Here is a 23,099-nt window from a genome sequence, read left to right as displayed (position 1 = left end):
TGACGTTAGCATCTACGTACACATCAGCATCGCCTCACTCGCATGTCACTGTCACTGTTATGCGACTGTACACTGTCAGCAACGTCGTCGCTAAGGTACACCATACTTTAAATTTACATACTCAACGTCATAATAACGTCATAAAACGTCACGCATCTGATTCGGCTGCCATATATTTTCAGTGAGACAGCTTTCTTCCTCTTCGCTCTTTCGGTGACATCATATCTGTCTATCGCAAACAGCTACAGCAGGACCAGACGCGTGACGTAAGCTGAAAGAATGCGGGGGGGCCTTCTGTTATCTAGAAGGTGTCGGTTGAGTTGGTTTATCGCGGCAAATCCTCTCCCATCAGGCCATGTCAACCAATCTTCTAAAAATGATTCATATGAGGTTATGCGATAAGTCAGCTCGGCGCGTTTCTGACGCATTCACGTAAACGCCGCTCGTGTGTGTTTCACGGATTATTATTTGAGTAGTGAACTTGTCAGCTTGGATACGTGTGTTTCTCTCAGCCTGGATATATTGCATGGTGCTGGTCGGTGGTGGTGAAACTGCTTACCGATGGAGTGCATGACCGACCACGTATTTCTGTCAGCCTGGAAACGCAACGCGCAACCAGTAAGGATACCTCACGCCACGTGTACCTCGAATCGGTAAGCGAGCGTCAAACTTTGCTAAAGGGCTTCTGTTTCATGATGTCTCGTGTTGTGGTTCGATTTAGAGTTTAATTTTGTAGCATGCCTGTTTATGTGACGTCATTATCATGCACTTTCTACTCAGTTCTATTCTCCATTCACTGTCGCCGCCGAGTGCCCCTCTCACATCAACAAAATGACGTCTTATGTTTGTGACGTTTTATAACATCATTTAGTTATGAGGGTGCCCGCGCAATCGTCCTGAGGCTTTGGGTTGGAACACTGCTAGTGACGCCACTAATTAGGTGATACGTCATATGTTACGTCATTTTCCGTGTAGCGGTATTAAACACAGGGTGTCGAGGTTTCAGCACGTAACCCTCAGCTGGGGCAAAATTAATCCCCACGCTGGCTTCGCGCCTAATCATAGTTGTCTAGCGACGTAGTGAATTATTGATATTCACATTTATGATTTGACCATGGCACCATAAGTGAATGTGTGTGTCTGAGGCATGGTATGGGGGGGTACAGCAGTGGCTCGTTCCTGGATGTTCCAGGGCCATGCTGAAGACTGAGAGGTGGTGGATCCGAATCATTCTACCGGTTGTGCTCTCTGAGGTTTTCCCTGGGTTTTTCGGCAGGCTTTTCACATGGATGTCGGCAGAGCTTCTCCTGGACGCATAGTAACCCCCCCTGGCTTCCAGTCCTGCCTGCTGTCCGCGCGTCTATGCCGCTTATAGCCACAGTCGCTTCGCGGTGCTAACACTGCATCAGGAGAGAATGTGAGCCACGTTTTCGCTTTTCTCTGATATAAACTGCTTATTTATTGAATGATATTCTTCACATGGGCATAAGTAGCACATGACGACAGCCACCACTATATAGTGAGCGCTCATTGGCAGTACCTCAACACATCTCTCCCAGACATTGTGCCGCATGCGGTTAGCGACGTCATTTTTCAGATGCCACAATGCAATGCGAAAGCCGGCACTGTTTCGCAACGCGGTGTTTAATTTAACCTCTCGCCGAGCGCGCAGGACTTGACACCAACCGAAGCGCACGGCAATATGGGAGTTACTGATTACAAGGCCTCGCCGTCCAAACGACTGTCGGAAAGCAGCGGTGGCAACTATATAGTTCACGGGAACCGTTGTCTGGCGAGGAACAACATTTCACGGCTCGACTTTTCCAATGGATCGATGCGCCACATTTGCTGGCAACTTTGAGAATTAATTTTTGCGAAACGTCGACAATGTCCTCGTAAGGAGGGAATTGGAAGCGTATTTCACGGTTCGTGAAGCGGAGGTGACGTGGGACGGGTGGTAGGACGTTATCAACTGATCAACATTCTCCGTTATTAAAGAGTGGTGCTCCAGTCTTAAAAAACTTTGTTGATGAACGAAGAACGGCGACAGTGTCCACACCTTACGTTCGCCCTTGCTGTCGAGATATACCTAAGAGAGCGAGACAAGCAAGACCTGTATAGTGGTTAGCACGTGTATGGTGCAGCGGAAACTACGCAACGCATAGTATATATTATAGTGCATATTATAATGCACTGCATTAGGCGTGCATCACAAAGAGCTACACTGAGAGTTTCACTTGATCCTAGACAGCAGGGTCCTCAATATAGTGAAGGTGTTGGGACCTTGTGCACTGAGCAAGAAGGGTGCTGCCTTGGCGGCACCTGTGAAATTTGTTCAGAGCTGCGGGATAGATACAACCTTCTAGGATCCTCCATGCATGATCTTGGGATAATTGTGACTTCTAGTGAACATGTGAATAGTGGACTTCTGAATAGGGAACGTGTGAATAGTGAATAGCGAACTTGCGAGTAGAGCACCTGAGAAGTATTTTTGGAGGGGGGGGTGAGAATTTATGTTAGGAGTAGCAGTTTCTCTTCCTTTTTTTCGTTACACACAAACAAACCTTCGTCTTCTACTTCGTCACTGCCGTCCAGTGGCCACCAGTCGCGCAAGGAGAGGCAGCTTGGACGGCGCCGGAAAACAGGCCTCCGGTGACCTATAGCTCCGGTGGCCTAGTTGATGGCATTCCACGCTGGGGCTGGGAGCCCGCTGTGCTGTCTGGATGTTTCCCCTGGGTTTTCCTCACAGGCTTTAAGACAAACGTCGGCACAGTTCCCTGTGAAGTCGGCCTAGGACGCATGATACGCCTGCCTGAGCGTAGCCGACTATACGGCAAGCAGTTCCACGGCCCCCGGTGACCCATAAGTAGAGTTCCGAGTTTTCGGACTTTATTTGGGGATATATTCCGGGAGTGTTTTTCGGATTTCGTTATTTCGGTGTTTTCGGCGTTTACTGTTTTTGACCTTATCATTCCATTTTTAACTAGTACACTTTTGGCAATGTTTTGGCGCATTATAGCCTCCATCGCTGCTGCGCCATTAAAATACTAATAAACACTAATCATCATCATCACTTTTTACAACTGAGTTAATATTAAAAAAAAAATGCTGAGAAAAAGCGATGGCTGTGAACGAAGCGAATGCGAAGCTTATTTGCCAAAAGAACGCTCACCGTTATGCGGCATAACCAGCAGGCAACGACATCTCCGTCACTGCCACCTGGAGACGAAATATGGATATTCCTTGACAATAGTCGCCAGGCAGGATTCGCTTGCGTCCCACCTTACTGTCCGCGTGGCAACAACTAGAGTCACTGAATAGGAGCACAGAGTATCGCATTCCTTTTCCTCGCCGGAGCCGCCGATCGGTGTCCGCGATTGGGCCGATCGTGTCACGTGGTTTCTCCTTCCAAAAACTCGTCCTCCATGTTGGGTCACCTCCATCCAAAAACGGTTTCCTGCGTGAGGCGAGCTGTCTCGACTGCGCGTTGTTCTCCACCGGAGAAGGGAGAGATTTGCGTCCCGTTGCTAGGCGACGCAGCCGCCCCTGACCCAATATGGCGGGCTCGCTCAGTGTTGCTACCCCGCTTTTGAAGAGGACGATTTGTATGTCATATATGCGCCCCTGTGCACTTTACTTTGAGGTGGACGTCAAACACTACTCACAGAAAAGATGGGAAAGGGAAATCCTAGGCGCTCTACATTTTCCAAGGAAATCTGAAAAGTGGCCGAGATTGCCTCAAAATGTCCTCACGTCCAGTAGTGACTAAATACCTATAGTCAGTGACTACATTGTCGAGATGCGTCTAGGCAAAGACAGAGCGTTGCACAGTGGGTTTGCGTCAGTACAACAACCCATATCCTTGTCGCCGGGGCTAAGCCGCGACGAGGAACCCACAATGCGGGGCAATCTCGACACAAAAGCAATCCAACCCAATCAGCCAGTCCTCAGGGCACGGTTTTTCTTGCTTGCTGAGTTCTCGGTTACTAGAACCACCATAAGCGGAATTTCTCGGATTTAAAAAATAAAAAATCCGGATTGCTTTAAATTTTACTGGCGTACGTTTTTCGTTTTTTTTTTTTCGGGTAAATTCGACAATCCGGAACACTACCTATAAACGACCTTTCTGCCATTACGGGTGCCGTTGCGGTTGTTAGCCTGGCAGTGGAAACGTAGATTTACTGAAGCGGAAACTGACCTTCTCCCGCTGCTCCTCGTAGCCCGGAAACGCCTCTTCCGATCAGCGCACCAATCTTTCTGCGAGCTACTTTAAAAGCATTCCCTGCATGCTCATTTCCAAACATAAAACCCATTGCTGGCGCGACGTTAGAAACAAGCGAAGGCAGTGAAAACTGCCGAGAATCAGAATACCGGGAAGGACCAAATAAAAATCCACCACATAAAGACGGATGAAAAATTCTCTGTCCGTGCATGCCGACTGTAAAAGTGGCGCTTTCGATGTTGTGCCGGTGTGTGTGTGTGTCGAGAAATCGATTCTCTTTCCTTTTCTTTTTGGGAGTGTTTTTTTTTTTTTTTCGAGTCTCTGTTTCTGTAATCCTCGCCTGGCAAATAGGGAAAGGCGAAAGACAGAGTGTGTGGACGGCGACACGTGTGGCTGTGAGCAGTCTGTCTGTTGCACTTTTCCGGCTGATGAAATGGGAGAAGCGGGATCGTAGAAAGAAACGGTCAGCTGACCCGCCACTACAAAGTAGTTTTCACCTTAAAAGGAACAAAAACTTACACCTTATACTTCACTGCGTAATAGGATCGAAGGCTGTTCACAGTGTGATAGTGCGCTCTGTTTTGGTACATTAGGAGGAGTGGAGCGTACGCCCTTTTGTGAATGGACAATGCAGAGGGTGCGTCTTGGGAAAGTCGAAACGAAAAGGATCACGGTGAACGGAGATAGTCTCGGCTTCATATCTTTATCCTTACCCTAACGTTATTGGATCAAGGAAGACCTGTACGGTTTACAGATGAGCCAAGACAAAATTTTAAAAGACGAAAATATAAATTCGAAGTGAATGAAGAATAACGGAATACCAATAAAAGATTTCATTCTGAGCTTTCGTGCAGAGTGCGCAGTGTACAAAATTTTCTAATTAAATGATTGATTTGTGCTTCTTTATTATTTGTTTTTTTTTTCAACTTCATGCTTGCGCCAGTCAACTTCAAAGAAAACCAAACGAAAAGTTTGTTGGGTTGAGCTTTCCATATGGATTAGATAAGACAGGAAATTTAGAGAACGGTGAGTGGCGTTTGTTATAACTGTTCTCCTTGCGTTTATTCCCATACATATACTTTTCCCCTTTTATCTTTCATTTTCCTCTTCTTTTTTTTCTGCCACTAAATTCCCCCATATATATTTCACTTCAATTGAACTTTGTAGTTTACGACAGCCACACTAGCCCTATAAGAAGCCGTGCCTTCACTCATCTGGAACTTACAGACCCAACAGTCTCGCGCGAAAAAGAACAATTAGTTGCCTGTTCGCCCGTGCGAGAATCCTTTGTGCGGTTTCCTTGCTGCGATAAAGAAGCCCAATTGTCGGTGGAAGATGTAGCGAGGAGTTGCTTTACACCTTGCCGTGCTGTGTTCTCCGCCTCGGTGAACAACTTGGCCGTGTTCTCGGGAGCTGTTGGTTTCTTTCAGGGGGTACTTAATGTAATTGCTTCATTCCTCAAGCGGTTGCTCACATCAATGGCTGCGGCGGCGCTGAACGCGTTCGTTTCAGCCGACAGTACCCCTTCTGTACAAAAGAACTCTGAAGATATCAAAAGATGAGGACAAAATGGGGCCTGTGCGTATGGGAACAGACCAGAGAGTGCGCGCTCCGATGAATAGGTTGTATAGGAGGGTGACCTCGATTCGAATACCGCGGCACCTGCTGCGCTGTCTGGTTTGTGTTCCTTGGGGTTTCCCTCAGACGCTGTACGGCGGATGTCGTCACGGTTCCTTGTGAAGTCGGCCCAGGACGCACAATGCTCACCGAGCAACATGCCACCACAACGGCAGGCAGACTCGCTCGGTAAAATCAGGATATACAAACATTGGAGAAATTGTTAAACTGCGGTTGGAAATGCCGTTGTGAAGGATGCCGGCTCAGTTCCTCCTGAAGTTGGCCCAGGATGCATCTCTCTCTCCTCCACCCTTTCCGGCTGTCCTCTCACCATTTGTACACATCCGTTCAACTGTCATAACCCCAGTTGCTTCGCCGTCGCTACACGAAAGGAACAGTTCCTCTTCATTAAGCTCTATACACTTTTTTTTCATGGCGTATTTTCTTTCTTCTGAAGAGCAACAGAGAACAACGTTCAAGGTCCACATCATAGCCACAGCGTTTGCTCCGCTTGAATGATTTTCCAGAATACGAACATGTATCACCCAATGATCCGTGAAAGAAACATCATTATTTTCCCGTTCCGTTTATAACTGAACGCTTGTAGAAGGACCCTTAGCGTCATGGCTCCTGCCGACGCCATATGTTCTCGTACAATACATATAGACTCCTTTCACGGACGAAATCTTCGGTTTTTGACCATTCTCTGTGCTGTGCGGTCGGCTGGGCTGGTGCTCTAAGAGCTCCATCGTTCGATCTAAAGGGCAGAAGAATGAATTGAAATTCTTATCAAGAGCCGTACGTGAGAAACACTGCGTGATGCAGGTACCTCCTTTCAGCTGCACTCTAAGAAAAAAAGGAGTGAAATGAGGAGTAGAGAGAGAGAGAAATACATGATGGCGATGATATGGGGATGAATGGGGAGTAATTGCAGCTTCTAGTCCCCTAGATTGCAGTTACTCCCCATTTTATAGTCCTCTCACCCCGACATTTACTCTCCATGACTGCAAATAGTCACTGAACATCGCAAATGGTCTTCGGAGTGTAATAGTGTACATAAATAACTGCTCTTGGTCAATTTAGTGACATAAGGCTGTATAACTCAGCCAACTTAGCAATTTTTCATCCACACAGTGTAAGAAACAGTTAGACTTGTTTCTTCGCAAATTGTGCCCTATGTATGTCGCAAGATTTGCTATCACTCGACGGTTTTATTCAAAACATTTTCACGCATGCACACGAATTATACACCTGAAATTCTTAGAACAGAGCGTGAAATGTAGTCTCCACTCTGTGACATTCATTTAGCCCCTTGCATTTACTCCCGAAAGGGACCATTTTTTTATGGCAATGCATTTAGTCCCCAAAAGGAGTAAAAATACTCCTTGTTTTTCTTAGAGTGTAGCAGCTAATAACCCATGAATGCAGAGTTGCAGGTCTTGCATTTTGTAGCCAGTCCCGCTGCATAATGAACTACTAGGAACCCGAGGGTTTCCTTATGAATGGCCCCATCTGAACCCCTAGAACTACATAGGAGAAATAATCGAAGGAAACTGCTTTATGAGATACATAAGTGTGATACTGGCCTGGACAGGGAGGAATTTCTTAATCCACCTGGATACATGGAATGAACCATTCCTAAAAGATTAGACCTTATCGGTACCCCTCAGACATTTTAAAACAATCTTTCTTCTGCAGTACAATCCAACTGTGGAACTCCCTTCCGTCTAGTATCGTGAATGAACCCAACTCTCGTGCGTATTTGTTCAGACTGAAGGCTATGTCTGATTAGTGTTGAGATTGGTCGCCTTATTCTTTGTTATCTACACTATTTGTTTTCGTATTCGATGTCCTTTGCTCTCTGATCCCAACACCCACTCCCACTGCTACAATGCCTTATGGCGCTGCGGGATATTGGGAATCAATAAATAATCCTTTCTCTGTTTTTCTTGTCATGTCCCCGCTCTAGTAAACGATTCCGATAAAGCTGCTGTATGATTATGCTCGGTGGCGCGTGCCGGAAGCGAGTGAGAGTGAGGCAGACGTCGCCTCAGCGTTCCCGCATCCAAAACTACTCAATAAGAAATGACTAGCTGTCAGCTTGTTCAAATATTGTACGTGGTAACTCTGAAGTATCGTGAGCACCAATCATTGCCTCCGTTTCTCCTTCAATCCCAAACGGTCATTGATCGATCAGCTTTAAGTGTTACGGAGTAGACGTCCCCAACCGTCGTGGAACCACAATCTTCGTATCTTCCTCTGAATATCCTTCCATCCTAACGTGAAAGATCATGTAACTGTGTTTCTTCTTTTCTTTTCCTTTTCTTTTTCTTCCTCTTTTCTCCTTTCCTTTTTCGTTTTTTTTTTTTTTTTTTGTTTGCATTTGCTCTGAATATGGTGTTGGTTGGGAGAAAGAAAAAAATAAAATCGAGAATGTGACGCTCATGAAGGGGATCGGTTACTCCAGCAGTTCTCATAATTCAAAGACGACAGCCATTCATAATCCTATACCCAATATACGCCATTGAAATGCACCTGTCTCACATTGCATATACGTCGCAAAATATTCTCTCTCTCAACGTGGAGATGAAGTCATATCCAATAATAAATGGAATCTAATGAAATAAATTTGCGTACCATCTGCCTTCGCCTGGCAGCATTATTGCCCCCCGCGCCGAGGCCTGAGGACGACAGCGCCATAACAGATGCGGCGGGTGTTCTGCTAAATATAATCGTCGCTCGAGCAACACGGGAATATAGGACGCTCGACTCGCTATGTTGTCGTAGGCCACTGTACCACCGACACAACCATCGGCATTGTTACCCAACGTGTCCATCATGGTACCGGAAGGCCTGGTTCGTTCCACCTGGGTTTGGGTTTATCGAGCCGTGAAGATGAACGCCAGTTCGGTCGGGCTCTGTCGAGCGGACGGGAGCGGACGTCGACCGACTGATTGGTCACTGGAAGGACTGTCGCCTGCAGTGGACCACACGTGTCGCGGGAAACCATGTTACCGTAAGACGATGACTGGGTTTCTGCTCTGTCACGAAGGGAAGGTATGTTGGCAAGAGTATGTGATGATGAGGTAATCAAAGTAATTAGGTATAAGGTGGGGGTTAGATATATTTATTCGAACAGAGGGGGGGAAAATGGGAGGAACGGTCAGCCAAAGGATGACGTCGGCTTGCTATTCCGCAAAGAGAAAAGAAAATAAATAAAAAGAAAAGAAGAAAAGAATTAGGAACTAAAAGGTAAACTAAGAAACGATGAGAGAAGGATGAGATGGATTACAGAAAAAGATGACTTAAAAGGTTAGTAACTGTACTGTAATAAACTGTAATAAATAATAACTTAACTGAGAAGGTTAATGCGTTGAGGGTGAGAGTGAGCCACTGAAGAAGTGCCCCAAGTATAAGGTATGGCGCGTTGAATTCTTGGCACGACTATTTCGGGATATGTATACCCTATGGCAGTCATGGTAAAGTTGAAAAAATGGCTAGGAAGCAAGCGAGCTGGTGAAGATGATGCATAATGTAAAACCCCCGAGACTAGGGAACACGAAAGGACAGACAACAACACGAAGTCTCAAACACAGCTGAAAGTTTTACTTCACATACAAGAAATACGTACACAAACAGAGGGAAGAGAACAACCAGTTGAGAACAATTTATATTAGATATAATAGATATAAATTTCTTGTATGTGAATAAAATTTTCAGCTGTTTTTGAGACTTCGTGTTGTGTCTGCCCTTTCGTGTTCGCTAGTCTCGGGGTTTTACATTATGCATGGTAAAGTTACTTAACAAATATATCTTAGTTGCAGCTAGCTTGTGGAAGTTGTAACTCAGAGTTAGAGGTACGTTTTCTCGAAATGTAACTATAACTGCTGTGGCTGCTGTTTCCAAGTTAAAGTAACTCATTCACAGTTATACCTACTAGGGGGGGAAAAAAAGGCGCCAACAAAAGAAGAGCATGAAAAAAAAAGACTAGTTCAAAGCTAAGAAAGTTCGAGAATATGGTGTAGTCTACAAACGGTACAAAATTCGTACATTTTAAAAATACACTTCCTGAAATGTTCTGTATTAAGCAACCAGAATGATATATGGCTATTTAATTCGAATTAAACTTAGTTTCGTCGTGTATTACGTGGCGATGTTGACACCGATCTAACGCGTTTCTTTTCTGTAATCGCGCGCCCTTAAGAGCCAAATTTCCAACTGAACCATATGCGTTGGATGCAGCATAATGGATGCGCCAGAGGCTTTCAAGTAGGAAATATGATGGCATCAATCCTGCGTCAAAGGAATGCATTACGCCTTTCTCCGCTAAGGCGGGAACAGATTTATTGTTTCCTTTCGGAACACGGCCTGGAACATCTATTATAAAGAACACGAATGTAGAGGGGCATTGTAACACTCGCAGTCGGCGTCGGAGACATTTTCCAGAACATTTCTAGAATTTTGCCCATATGTGATTGCATTTGCTAATTTAATTTTTGGCCACTTTTTTTTTTGTGACCAGTGACCATTTTGATATATTTTATGGCAAATTTGGGTGGTCATTTCGTAGCAACTTGTTTTTTGCCAGATCTCGAGCAGTAATGTTCGCTTGGTCAAAATGAAACAATCTCGCATGTTCACGTGGCGCTTTCAATTTCAAGTACCTAAAACCGCTGGATTCCTAGCAATCATGTTCGGGTGGCTAGGGTCACGTGATCCCGCTCGGTCGCCGACCTAGCAATTCCCGAGCGCTCGGCCGTGTTGCTACGAAATGACCACCCGAATTCGCTATTAACATCTGGTCATGAGGAAATCGCACGTGCACTACTATACTCGCATAAAAAATATCTCATTTATACCGCACTTTTCCGATAAGGAAAAGTTAGTGGAAATATCCACAAATTATCACTAGCTCGTTGCTTATAATGTTACGCTAAACATATCCGGCTTTATTATTGTTGGTGTCACATGACTTGACCCTTCTCTCTTTCCCTCTTTCTCGCGAAGAAGTAGCGTGCTCCGCGTTCCTTACCTTTCAGTCGGATGCGGCGCCTTGTTCGTTAGCCTCCAGGGGGCATCCGTGTGTAATCCATTAGGATCCGTTAGAGGAAGAGGGCGTAAGTGGGAATCTTCTGCAATCAGTCACGTTGACTGAGACACTTTTTGCCTCGCAGTCGTAATTAGCAGGGCCAACATTTCTTCTTTCCTTTTGTTTTCTTTTTCTTTATTTCTGTTTCTCAGCCACTCTTTCGGTCAGAAAACTTGCTGACGTGCAGGTAATCTGCGACAGGTTCGCCCTGAAACTCACTCCAGGGAGGCTAAGTTCGTTCAGCGTAGAGATAATTTGATGCGCCGAGAAAAAAAATAATACGGAACGCGTCTATTGGGCAGCGGGCAGCGCCGTGCGCAGCGCTGTCCAATAGGCGCGTTCCGATTCGACGCATCAAGTTATCTCTACACTGAACGAACTTATATTACCCCTGTCAGTCGGACTAATTTAGTGTCACTTTCAACGAGTGACACTTGCACTTAGTGTCATTCGTGTGCTGTCACATGTGTCCTTTAGTGACACTCGGCAGAAAGTGCGCTAACGATTTAGTAAGTTCCCCAAACTCACTTCACTTCTCTCCGGCTGACCAGTAGCCTCGACGGCAGGCTTTGTGGTACAGGTACAAGTAACGAGGAGCCCCGACACCGTGTCGACATTGTGTCGAGAAAAACGTCCTTACTCTCGTTCACAGCCTGCGAGAACTTCGCGGTCTCGGCGATCGGGCGGCGGCCATTTTGTTTCTGGCACCATTTTGAGGCCAATTTATTTTATGTTGGAAGAAGAGTGGCAGGAGGTGTTTCTAAATCAAAGAAAAGCATTCTGAGGAAGGTAACCTGACGCACGCGTAAAACTTTTGCCGCCGTTTATTCTCATCTATCGTATAGCAGCCATCATTGCTTAAGTGACACTTACTTAACTGTAAAGTCGGAGCATGAAAAAACGCGGACAACGTGAATGACGCAAAACACACGCAAGACATACGGGCTCCGGGCGATTTCTATGCTCGGACTTTACAGACATGTACCAACTACCTAATACGGCCATTGTCGTTACACTTACTTAAAGTGCCACACAGTCGATATGACACGGAGCAAAAAGAACTCTGTAGTCTGAAAAGGCACGGAGTTAGAGATGAGTTTGTTCCGTGAAAATCTCTTAGAATGGAGCGTGGGGGGATTTATCGTCGCGAACACGCAACTCGCGATGAAATACGGTAGTGTGTATGGCCGACATGAGCCCGAGTGGAGCCTGTGAAAGAGTGAAAAACATCACCGATCACCGGCAAAGAAAGCGGTCCCAACGCGTTCGCATTTCACGGACGCGAGAAACATCAGGTTACTGTGAAACCGGCCTTAATGGTATTCCCTGTAAATCTCTTCGAAGCAGTGAGAGGGAATCCACGAAATCTAGTAGATCTCGTTAGTTCGGGTATAGGCAAAGTAGAGCATGTCCAACGTCTCCCTATTTTTCTTTTACTTTACTTCTTTCTTTCTTTATTTTTCGTCATCCAACTTAAAACAAACAACGCACGAAACACTCCGTACCCGCGTACTGCGCCGTTGTCGTGTTCACTCCTAAAGGGCATTCCTCGTCTCTGTATTGTTTTTTTTCTTCTTTTTTTTTTCTTTTCTGTGTACCCAAGCAGCACAATGTACTGAAAGTCGAGTGCAATAGGGATGGACGGTATGTGTCTTATCAATGTTCTTTAGTTTCATCAGTCTGTTCAAGGCCTTCCACCTACCCGTCCACCCCTATTGTACTCGACTTTCAGTACATTTTGCTGCTTGGGTAATTTCCGCAATACTAACCTAAGCTGTACCTTCGAGTCCAAATTATCAGCTCATCTATCCGAACTCTTCAGTAATCATTTGTTCGGGGGACGAAATACACAGAAAAGAAGGCGAGCGAAATGGTACCCGGACTAGGGACCATTTCTCTCTCTCTGTCGTGCCCCGGCCCAGTTTTCATCCGTCCTTCTTTAGGCCTAATCTTTTAGGCCCCTATCGCGCACACACACCGACCGCAGCAAACCGCAGGTAGTAGCAAAGTCCTCTCTCTCTCTCTCTCTCTCTCTCTTTCTCTCTCTCCCCACTTCCGATGGATTATGCACGCAATTATTCGCCAGACTAACCATCAAACAAAGCGCAAGGAAAACGACAAGACAAGAGGGGCTCGTATCTAGCATCCGTACACCTCTGTTTCCCTTTTGCCGTGCGAAAGTGTACATCTGGCAACAGAGCAAGCAGAGGTAACATTGTTTTCGGATGATAATGTCACTGTGCGGAGAGGCTGCCGTGACCCTGTTGCGTGCCTACGGTGTGGGTTAATAATGAGTTTTTTTTAGTGCGTCGTACTAAACTTACTTATTACTAAAGCCTTTGTGCCCGTAAGGGATAGCGTGGTGGTTATAAGCGCACTGCGCGGAGCTCTCTTTATGTTTTTGCGCGTGCGCGGAACCACCAACGCTATACGTGAAGCCGGTTGCGTACGGTGCATTGAAACTCACTAATAGAGAGTTTTAGTGCATCGTACGTTATCGCCTTTGCGTACGAAAGGGATATGGCTGGCGTTTCTGCGCACTGCGCGAAGCTCTCTTTCTGTTGTGGCCGTGCGCAGAACCATCAAAGCTATGCCTTCCGTACGCATGGGCGGTAGCGTACGATGTACTACAACTCTCTATTAACGCAACAAGGCTTCGCTTTAGGGGCAACACTTGAGTTCGTTCCTCGGTTCGTTTCTCTCTCTCTCTCTCTCTCTCTCACACACACACACTCTCTCACTCTCTTTATGTGGTAGATGCAGGTCAGTCATGCCAAGCGGTGCATGAGTAGACGGATTCGCACTTGTGGAGCCGCCATCTCCCATATTGTTCTTCATTTTCTCCATCCATCCGTCCCTCCTTGGTTCCTCTTGTGTTCACGGTAAATATACCGGCCTCGGTAGCTCAGTTGATAGCGTGCTTCCATACTGATCCCAAGGTTGCGGGTTCGAACCCAGTCGAGGACTCCAGCGCCGTGGTGCCACGGGTTATACAAGTTGCTTTGACGCACCGTCTTCCAGGAAGGACGTGTGCTGTGTGTCGAGATTTCAGCGCACGTTAAAGAACCCTCAGGTTTGCAAAATCAGTTCACAGACCGACCACTACGGCGTCGCACATGATCACAGACATGATCACAAGACAGCGACTCTTTTCGGCGCACATTTTAGGCAGATATTGCTGCTGTTCCCTCTGAAGTCCGCCTAGGAGGTATAGTACCTCACTTTCTACCGCAGCTTCCTGATCATACCCGGGTAAATTACTTCTAAACTGTAATGAAATCACATTACTCATTACTGCAATTGAAATGTAATGAAGTTACGTTACAATTACTACGAAAAAGCAACGACCATATCAAAGTCATTAATACAAACTCCATTCTTTCGTAAAAAGGTAATGGGTAACGTCACTACAATTACTGCCCAAATGTAATTAAATTACATTACAAATTACATAATGTCAGAAGAAATGCATTGCATTGGAAACTACCAGAAAATGTAATTCATGTTGTTCGAGAAAATTTATTGGACGACTCATACTATAGAGCACACTACGAGTACTAATACTAATACACACTAATACACTAGTTGGAATTAGGTATTAGTTAGTAACTAATCTCAACTAGTGTATTAGTGTGTATTAGTTACATACACACTAGTTAGTTAATACACACTAATACACTAGTTGGAATTAGTTATTAGTTAGTAACTAATAACTAACCGTATTAGTTATTAGTTAGTTTTTTTCTTTTTCCTTTGAATCATCATCATCATCATCAGTTATTAGTTAGTTATAATTCATTACTGTAATTTCATTACAGTAATGACATTACTACCCAGGTATGCTCCTGATGTCCTCTCCGCGCGTGACCAAGTTTGTACGCCGCTCAAAGCCCACGTTGCTTCGATGTGCTCGCGCTGCGTTTAAAAAAGAAGAAAGTCAGCTCAATAAACACTCTAACCTGCTCCAGAAAGAGGGAGCAAGTTCAGAAGGACAAAAAAAAAAAGGAAAAACGAGTCCCAACGGTATCGCAAATCAAGCAGCGGTAGCGGAAAAGCTGTTCTTTCCTTTGCGTCCCTAGTGATTAATGCGTGGATCTTTTCCCTTTTTTTTTTTTTTTTTTTTACCTTTAAGGGTCTCCATAATTGGGAAGGTGGAAATGGTCGGCCCGGGGGACTGTTCTAAACAAATCGTGTCCAGCAGCAAACGGCTGTTACCCAAATGACCCCTGCCCGAGAAATAGTGTCCTCCTTCCCCCTCCAGAGATCATGGCTGGCATCTCTGTCGTCCCACGTAACCTTATTCCGGCGCACGCACAATTCCAGTCTTTGTCCTCTTATTTATGTTCATTCTTTCTTCTCTAATGTGAGCGAGAAGACGTTTCTGTTTCGGAGAGCGCTCTGCAGTGAATGGTTTCTCCTTCGTCCGCTTTCTTGACGTTTTTTTTTTTTTTTGTATGTGTAGATATTGCAGGAAATGCTACGTTATTTGAAACAGAGACAAGGAAGAAATTTTCGAACTTATCTCGAAGTCTTCTCGAAGAAAGGTCCTCACGAAAAAGCAATTCGCGAAAGGGATGCACACAATTTATTCATTTCCGCATGCCACATGTACTCTAAGCACGTCGTCCGAAAATACAGCGCGGTATTTGTCGGTTTTACGGGTCTTTTTTTCTTTTTTTACGGTATTTGGTACACGGCGTATAGCGGTATCGCTCACAACGTAAAGCACCGTACTTTTGCATTCTGTTTGTGTCGCAGCGTTCGTTCCGTGAGACTCACCGAAGTGCTGCCTCTTTGATTGTTCAGAAGATAGGACAGGACAGATTTTGAGGATGGAGATGAGCTGTCTATTCTCCGAAGGTTGATCTACGAAATGAACGTGATTACGTCGCGTGGTAAGCGACCTTGACTTCATCTTCTTTGTTGAGATAAAATATTGAGTTCGAGTTTCATTATAGAAAAAAGAAATATTTACATAACATTAAACAGATTGCTTGCTTGCTTGATTGATTGATTGATTGGATAATCGAAAGTACCGCAATGAGTAATAAAGTGTCGTAAACGCGTAGTAAATGCGGAGGAGGTACCTTAGGCCATCATCATCATTATCGTCTCTTTAGACGTGTGCGTGTACCTTGCGCGATGCCTACAATGTCTACATCAGTCAATTTCTAGCAGGCCGCATATGATGATATATGATATGATGATTTCATATGATATATGAAAGGAGAGATGAATGCTTTTTTTATGACGCTTCTCACACGTTGTGCGTCCAACGCTTCCTTCAAGTGGGAGCATTCGTTTAGAGAAGAGAGAAATGCCATCAACATTTCACTTTGCGACCGAAGGAGGGGTTGACCACATGTCCGGCAATGCCCACTAATGTGTGTAATCTAACCACATTTACTCAACGATTGATTAAATCTGCGTGACTCAGTCGGTAGCGTGTGCGCCTTCTGATCCCGAGATCGCGGGTTCGAACCCGGCCGAGAACGCCAGCAACTTGGTGGCAGGGTACAAGTTGCTTACACACGCCGTCTTCCGCGAGGGACGTTAAATACGGGGTGCCGTGTGATGAGCTTTCATCGCACGTTAAAGGTTTGAACCCTCAGGTGGGCAAAAGCAATCCACAGACCGACCGCTGTGGCGTCGCTCATGATCTCAGTTGTCTCGCGACGTAAACACCCAATTATTATTATTATTATTCTGCATGTATCTTCGAAAAGCCCGATCACTTTCACGTCTGACATAAAATGTTAAGCATGCAGACATTAGCCAAGTACTTAATTGATCGATTAGTTTGATTGGTAATTTATATGCTCGGTTAGATTGTTGTACTTAGCTACGTATATTACAGAAAATAACAGAGGCGAAGCGTGTACGGCTCGTAAAAGTTACCCTCGCCCATTCAACACAAAGGGCCAACCAACCATCAACACAATTACGGATCTTTTATTTGGTACTATCTCCGCTAGTACTTTTATCTACGTATCTTTTATACTAGCGACGCAAACACAGTCGTCCGAACAGGCAGGCAGGCAAACACAGCTATATACAACGTGTTGCCGAAACTATTCCGAATTCCGGAACCGCGGCCGTCGTTACTCTGCGGAGAACTAAACGTTTTCCGTTGCCAGCGACTGGGAACGCAATTAAGGCGGGCCTGAACCCATTCAACCTGTTTACATAGACGTCCCCATAAACTTGCGGCCAACGAAAGTCGTTCAATATCTTCGCTCTCTTGTGTTCTCCGGGACGCTTTCCTCCACAAATTTGGGAGGATCGCTTTTTACGAGATCCGTAAAAAAACTTTGCAAGCCGCACTCTTGACGTGGCCGTAAATATGCGTAAAATTTTAAGCCCCGTGGACTGCCCTGGATGATTCATAAGGAGCGCCCTCTTCTCCGAGCGGGCTGGGGTAATAAGTTGTGACCAGACATGTACAAGATACTCACAAGTGTATTTAAGATAAGATAATAAATAGTAACGTTAGAATGGTAATTAAGAGTATAAATACATGAAAAAGTAAGATAGAGTACAAAATACTTCTAAAAGTATTTGAAATACAATTAAGATACTATTTATCCTTGAACGCAAAAAGTTACCAGTCAGTAGTCAATGCGGCAAGTCGCCGCTACGTGACATGAATCACCTAAACCCTCGCGCACTACGCTGACCCCCGCTGTGTGATAGGAGTCATCTAGACACAAGTGCCAAAAAAGATGACAAAGAGATACCACAACAACAACAACAACTTTATTTTTGACCTTGGAGAGTGGGGAGTTTCGTCGACACAGGCGATACTCTACCCCATTGCTGGTTGGAATGGGGGGAATAAAATAAGGAGCCCCATCACAATTACGATCGAAGTCCGATGGTGTCCAGAAATGTCAGAAGAGCTTTGAGCGCAGAGCGTTGCTGGGCTGGATTGGGCCAGGGACCAAGCAATTTCACCACATAACTCCAGTAAGTATATGTGACGGAGAACAAAGCAAACTTCTAGCATGTCCCTGCTCGGCGAGGTCAGAATTCGGCATCACAATGTCAGGGCACACATAATAGAACCCTCACTGGCCAAGGATTAGTACACAGGGGCAAGATCTCTCACTGGGGACTTCCAAGAAGGGCCAATGTCCGGGTCAAGCCAGAGGGACTCAGGAAATTTCCACTGAACAAGCAAGATAATGGAAAGACGAGACACAGAAAGTCTGAAAGGGAGATCCAAAATATGTAATTAGAGTATTGAGTAGAAAATACCGTACAATGTATTTTAAATAGAGTACAAATGCACAAAACAAAAAGTATTGAGCACAGTACCAATAGTGTACCGGCCGGAGGAATGTTAAGTGAACAAAATCCTCGAATTAAACTACGAGAATAATTTAGTTCAATTAAAGGCACTGTAAAGGAGCAGAGGCCGAATTTCATTTAGTGTGGCTATTCTATAGTCCAAGCCATCAGTACAATAGCGGCGCAAATTTCATTCCAATTGGTGGTGCAGTTAATTAGAAAATTAAAATTAAAGATTACGGGCAACACTGTATTAGGGATCCGTACTCTCAGCCGCGTACGGCGGCAACCACGTTGCGTGCGTATAACACTGGGCCCGACAGCCCCCGAACAGCGCTGCGTTTCTTTTTCATTTTATTTCGCAAAAAAACACCCTAAACCGGGGTCTCTGAACTCCTATCGAAATATGATACGAAATAATATAGCCACCAAAAGAACAAAACGGGACAAAATAGTGCTGCGTACGTAATACATAATCGACAGTGTTGCCTGCTGCACAGGGGGTTGTTCGACACCAGGCGTCGCGCCGCTGCACTACGCCTGATTTTTCATGATAAATTCAAAATATTTAGAGAGCGTTGTCGGTCGTATGGTTCCGCATATGGGATTCACCAGCAACAAAGTCTCAAGGCACGTCGCCAGCATAGCCTGCTTGTCTTTACAGTTTTACAGTTTTACGCTTTACAGTACCTTTAAGATTTCTCTATGGCCCCAAGGGTTACTGTAATCTTGCTCGGGAACGAGACCGTATTTTTCTTCAGTGTTATTATTAAGGTTGACGGGAGCTGTACCTAGTTGTACGGCTATTATCACGGGCAATCGGGGTTTTCTGGTTACTGCCTGAAAAGATCAAGATACATCGCTTCGTAGGCTGTATCTGAGTACATTCCACCCCTGTTCATGACATTATATAGGGTCGGTATACGCAGTGGCTACGACATCGGATCGTGGCGACGGATCCAAAGCCAAAGACATTCACTGGCGCAGGTCGCGGGGTCGAACCTCGCTACAGTCTGCACTGTCGGAGGTCCTCCATGGGAATTTTCAATGGTCATTCCGAAGGCGATGTTGCCAGAGTTATCCCTTGCGCCGGCCGAGGGCTTATAAAACCCCGGAGCTTTCTCCCGTTCCCTCCTGCGGTCTTCTCTTTGTCTGTCCACCTCCGCACACTGTAGACACAGTGGCTTTACGGTGTTTACGCGTAATTTACGTGTCATAATTTCATGCCGCATTACAGTATAAAGAAACGCGCCCGTTTTTACCGACACGGGATCCTGATATATATATATATATATATATAATGCAGGAAAAAAAGCCATTAAAGAAACAAATAAATGATACTAGACGTGTTTGAAATTCAAACTTACAGATTAGCATGGCTTCTATGGCTGCACGCAGAGAAACAGATACTCATGGAACGATGCAGCAGCACCAGAGGACACGTGTTTCGCCGTGTTTGCGGCTCGTCGGCCCTGGGTAGCTGCGCATCGTTCCGAATTGGCAAACCAGGGGTCACTCAGCGAGCGATATACACCTGGGAGGGTGACTGAGCACTCCTCAATGCCACAGTGCAAGCTAGTGAATTGTAATGCAGGAAAAAAAGCCATTAAAGAAACAAATAAATGATACTAGACGTGTTTGAAATTCAAACTTACAGATTAGCATGGCTTCTATGGCTGCACGCAGAGAAACAGATACTCATGGAACGATGCAGCAGCACCAGAGGACACGTGTTTCGCCGTGTTTGCGGCTCGTCGGCCCTGGGTAGCTGCGCATCGTTCCGAATTGGCAAACCAGGGGTCACTCAACGAGTTTGCCAATTCGGAGTTCGAGTTCGGAATTCGAGTTTGCCAACGGTTTGCCAATTCGGAACGATGCGCAGCTACCCAGGGCCGACGAGCCGCAAACACGGCGAAACACGTGTCCTCTGGTGCTGCTGCATCGTTCCATGAGTATCTATATATATATATATATATATATATATATATATATAAAGGAAGTGTAAGAAAAGCACGATTCGAGCGACATGGTCGTCTGTGTGTGACATTGATGAAACCTTAGAGGCGCGGGGTCTCCTTTCGCCGGTGCGCAAAAATGGGCCGACTTTTTCGCAGAAAGTTTTTCGTCGATACTTGGAAGCTGGTCTCCTGTTGCGAAAACATCGTTTGTCCCGTTCGCTCTTGAATGCAGGTAAAAGAAGAAAAAAATTATTTTTCTTTTCTTCTTTATTTTTTTTGCAGACACGTATAGAGTTGTCTTTCAACAGTGAGGAGATAGCGTTACCATTAGGTATTTGAAACTGCTTGGGTTTGCCAGCGGATGTTCAGTATTTGGAGTGCACTTTGAAGATGGAAATGGATCATGCTTCACTTTTCAAGTTGAGTAAGGAAGTTGCTTCAGTAAGTCATTTTTAGAGCGAGATTAATGAGTCGAAAATTGTGACAGAGAAAACTTTTTTTTTTTTCTGAATTGTTGTGCAACTTGGCGTACTGTCTCCGAAACAGCCACGTGAGCTTCTCAATCTTTACACAAAAAATTAGACAAGAGCAACATGCAGAAGTTAGTTTTGAGGCGGTAAGGAGCGGTCACCCCAATACGCCTGTCCTAATGAGGACATGAACAGCAAATGAAGGCAAAAGGACACGAAGAGGAAACTACGAAAAAACAAACAGACAAGAAGTGCAGCAAATGGTTGTCCCGTCTTACACCGCTGAAAAAGCTGAACAGCTAAAATGGCGCTGAAACCGTCTCGGAATATACAGCCGGCACGTCAACAAATATTCCCCATTTCTTCGTAGACATCTCGCAATACTCTTTGACCTATCAGAGTTGTTAGACCACCGTTTGGTTCGTCGCTGATTCGAGCGAAAAAAAAATAAAAAAAATAAATTAATGCGAAGAGGGAACGCGCCTGGATGTGAGATCATTAAATCTGCGTCAGTGAAAAGTGCGGTCCCCAATTTCTAATCTGCTGGGAAGCCCGGTCACGTGTTCGTAGAATGCTTCTGTTTCTGTCGCCGACAACACACCTGCGACACGCACGGACACAGAGAAATTTTTGCCGAGATTCGGTTCCTCTGCATTCGTCTCCGCGGATAATCGGATCGATGCTGGTGAGGTTTACAGTTGGCTGTCCGTTGGTCGCCTAAGTGTTTCGCGTGAGTTACGGTCTCTTTCTGTGGATTTGCGATGCGCATCTGGTACTGTTTCCGTTTCGCTTCGACAAGCGAAGCTCCTTGGTGTTTCAAAGCTGATGAACGATTTGAAAAGTTCCTTAATTTTTTTGGCTGTAGTGCACTCTTAAGAATGAACTTCTCCGCATAGCGCACTCCTAGCCAACCATAATCTCAAATGATATCGTTATCTGCCCTGGTTCGTTGAAAACGGGAGGCGTACGCCTCCTTTGTCACAATTATGTGACAACGAACAGCATAAGTGTCACAGAAAAGGCGTACGCCTCTCGTTTTCGACAAGTCAGGGCAGGGAACGATATCATTCGAGATGACTCATTGTTATTATTGTACACTCTTAAAAATGAACTTCACCCCATAGCACGCTCCTAGCCAATCGAATGCCTAGCCAATCATATCGAATGAAAACGTTCTCTCCCCCCGATTTGTTGAAAACGAGAGGCGGAGCATATTTCATGCCGTATACATAATGGCCGCAAAATAGGCTCCGCCTCTCGTTTTCAACAAATCGGGGACGAGAACGTTGTCATTCGGGATGGTGGTTGGCTAGGAGCGTGCTATGTGGTGAAGTTCATTTTTAAGAGTGTACAATAAGAACAATGAGTGACAAAGACACTCAGAGAGAGTTTTAGAATAAGAGATCCAAGTGCTTTCGGGTCAGATAGGAGACAGTGGATAGTGCACTCTTAAAAATGAACTTCGCCTCATAGTGCGCTCCTAGCCAACCATCATCTCGAATGATATCGTTATCTGCCCTGATTTCTTGAAAACGGGAGGCGTAGACCTTTTCTGTGACAATTATGACAAGCATAAGTATCACAAAAAAGGCGTACGCCTCCCATTTCCATCAAATCAGGGCAGACAACGATGCCATTCGAGATTATGGTTGGCTACGAGCGTGCTATGCGGTGAAGTTCATTTTTAAGAGTGTGTAGTTCACCGCGTTCACCGGTCTACGTAAGACGTCAGAAGATAATGTCCAAAGCTTTTGGTCGGGTTGTGACGACGCTTTGATGGATGTGGTTCGTTGCACCGTGAATGCATTGAACCACGTAGACGCTAGAAGTTTGAGGGAAACATCATTCTTTAGATTTGTTGAAAACGTGAGGAGGAGCCTATTTTGTGCCGTGCATAATGGCACAAAATATGCTCCTCCTCCCGTTTTCAACAAATCAGGGGCGGGAACGTTGTCATTCGGGTTGATGGTTGGCTAGGAGCGTGCTATGTGGCGAAGTTCATTTTTAAGAGTGTAGGTGTCGAGAGAGAAACCCTGGAACATACCCCCGTCCCGTACTCGGTGACTCAGTCGGTAGCGTGTCTGCCTGCTGATCCCAAGGTCGCGGGTTCGAACCCGGTAGAGTACGGTGGCAACCTGATGGAAGGGTACAGGCTTCTCAGACACGCCGTCTTCCGCGAAGGATGTTAAAATGTGGTGTGCCGCGTGTCAATATTTCGGCGCACGTTAACGAACGTTCTGCCCTCAGGTGGGCAAAATTAATCCACAGACACGACCACTGTATGGCGTCGCTCGTGATCACAGTTATCTCGCGACGTAAAGCGCCGAATTATTACGTGCTTCCGGTGACATCAGAGGAGCGCGAGCATCGGCCATTTTCCATTGGTCCTCGAAAGCACGTGACTTGGCCCGCGGCTACGTCACTGGCGTGGATGTCCGCCGTCATATGGGAAA

General features: G+C 45.5%; 1 protein-coding gene across 2 annotated transcripts in view; it reads left to right on the top strand.

The window, feature by feature from the left end:
* The first annotated feature begins 443 nt into the window (after nucleotides 1-443).
* LOC135394968 (glutamate receptor 1-like) overlaps nucleotides 444-23,099 on the top strand; it is a 191,763-nt gene continuing 169,107 nt past the window's right edge. The window contains exons 1-2 of one of the 2 annotated variants that reach the window (XM_064626093.1): nucleotides 444-653; nucleotides 1,277-1,417. The gene's annotated coding sequence lies outside the window, so the exon portion shown is untranslated. The remainder of the gene's footprint in view (nucleotides 654-1,276; nucleotides 1,418-23,099) is intronic. The other variant, XM_064626094.1, reaches the window with a different exon arrangement.

The sequence above is a fragment of the Ornithodoros turicata genome, chromosome 5 (genome assembly GCF_037126465.1).
Source record: "Ornithodoros turicata isolate Travis chromosome 5, ASM3712646v1, whole genome shotgun sequence".
Lineage (NCBI taxonomy): Eukaryota > Metazoa > Arthropoda > Arachnida > Ixodida > Argasidae > Ornithodoros > Ornithodoros turicata.
This window is presented reverse-complemented; position numbering and strand designations above follow the sequence as displayed.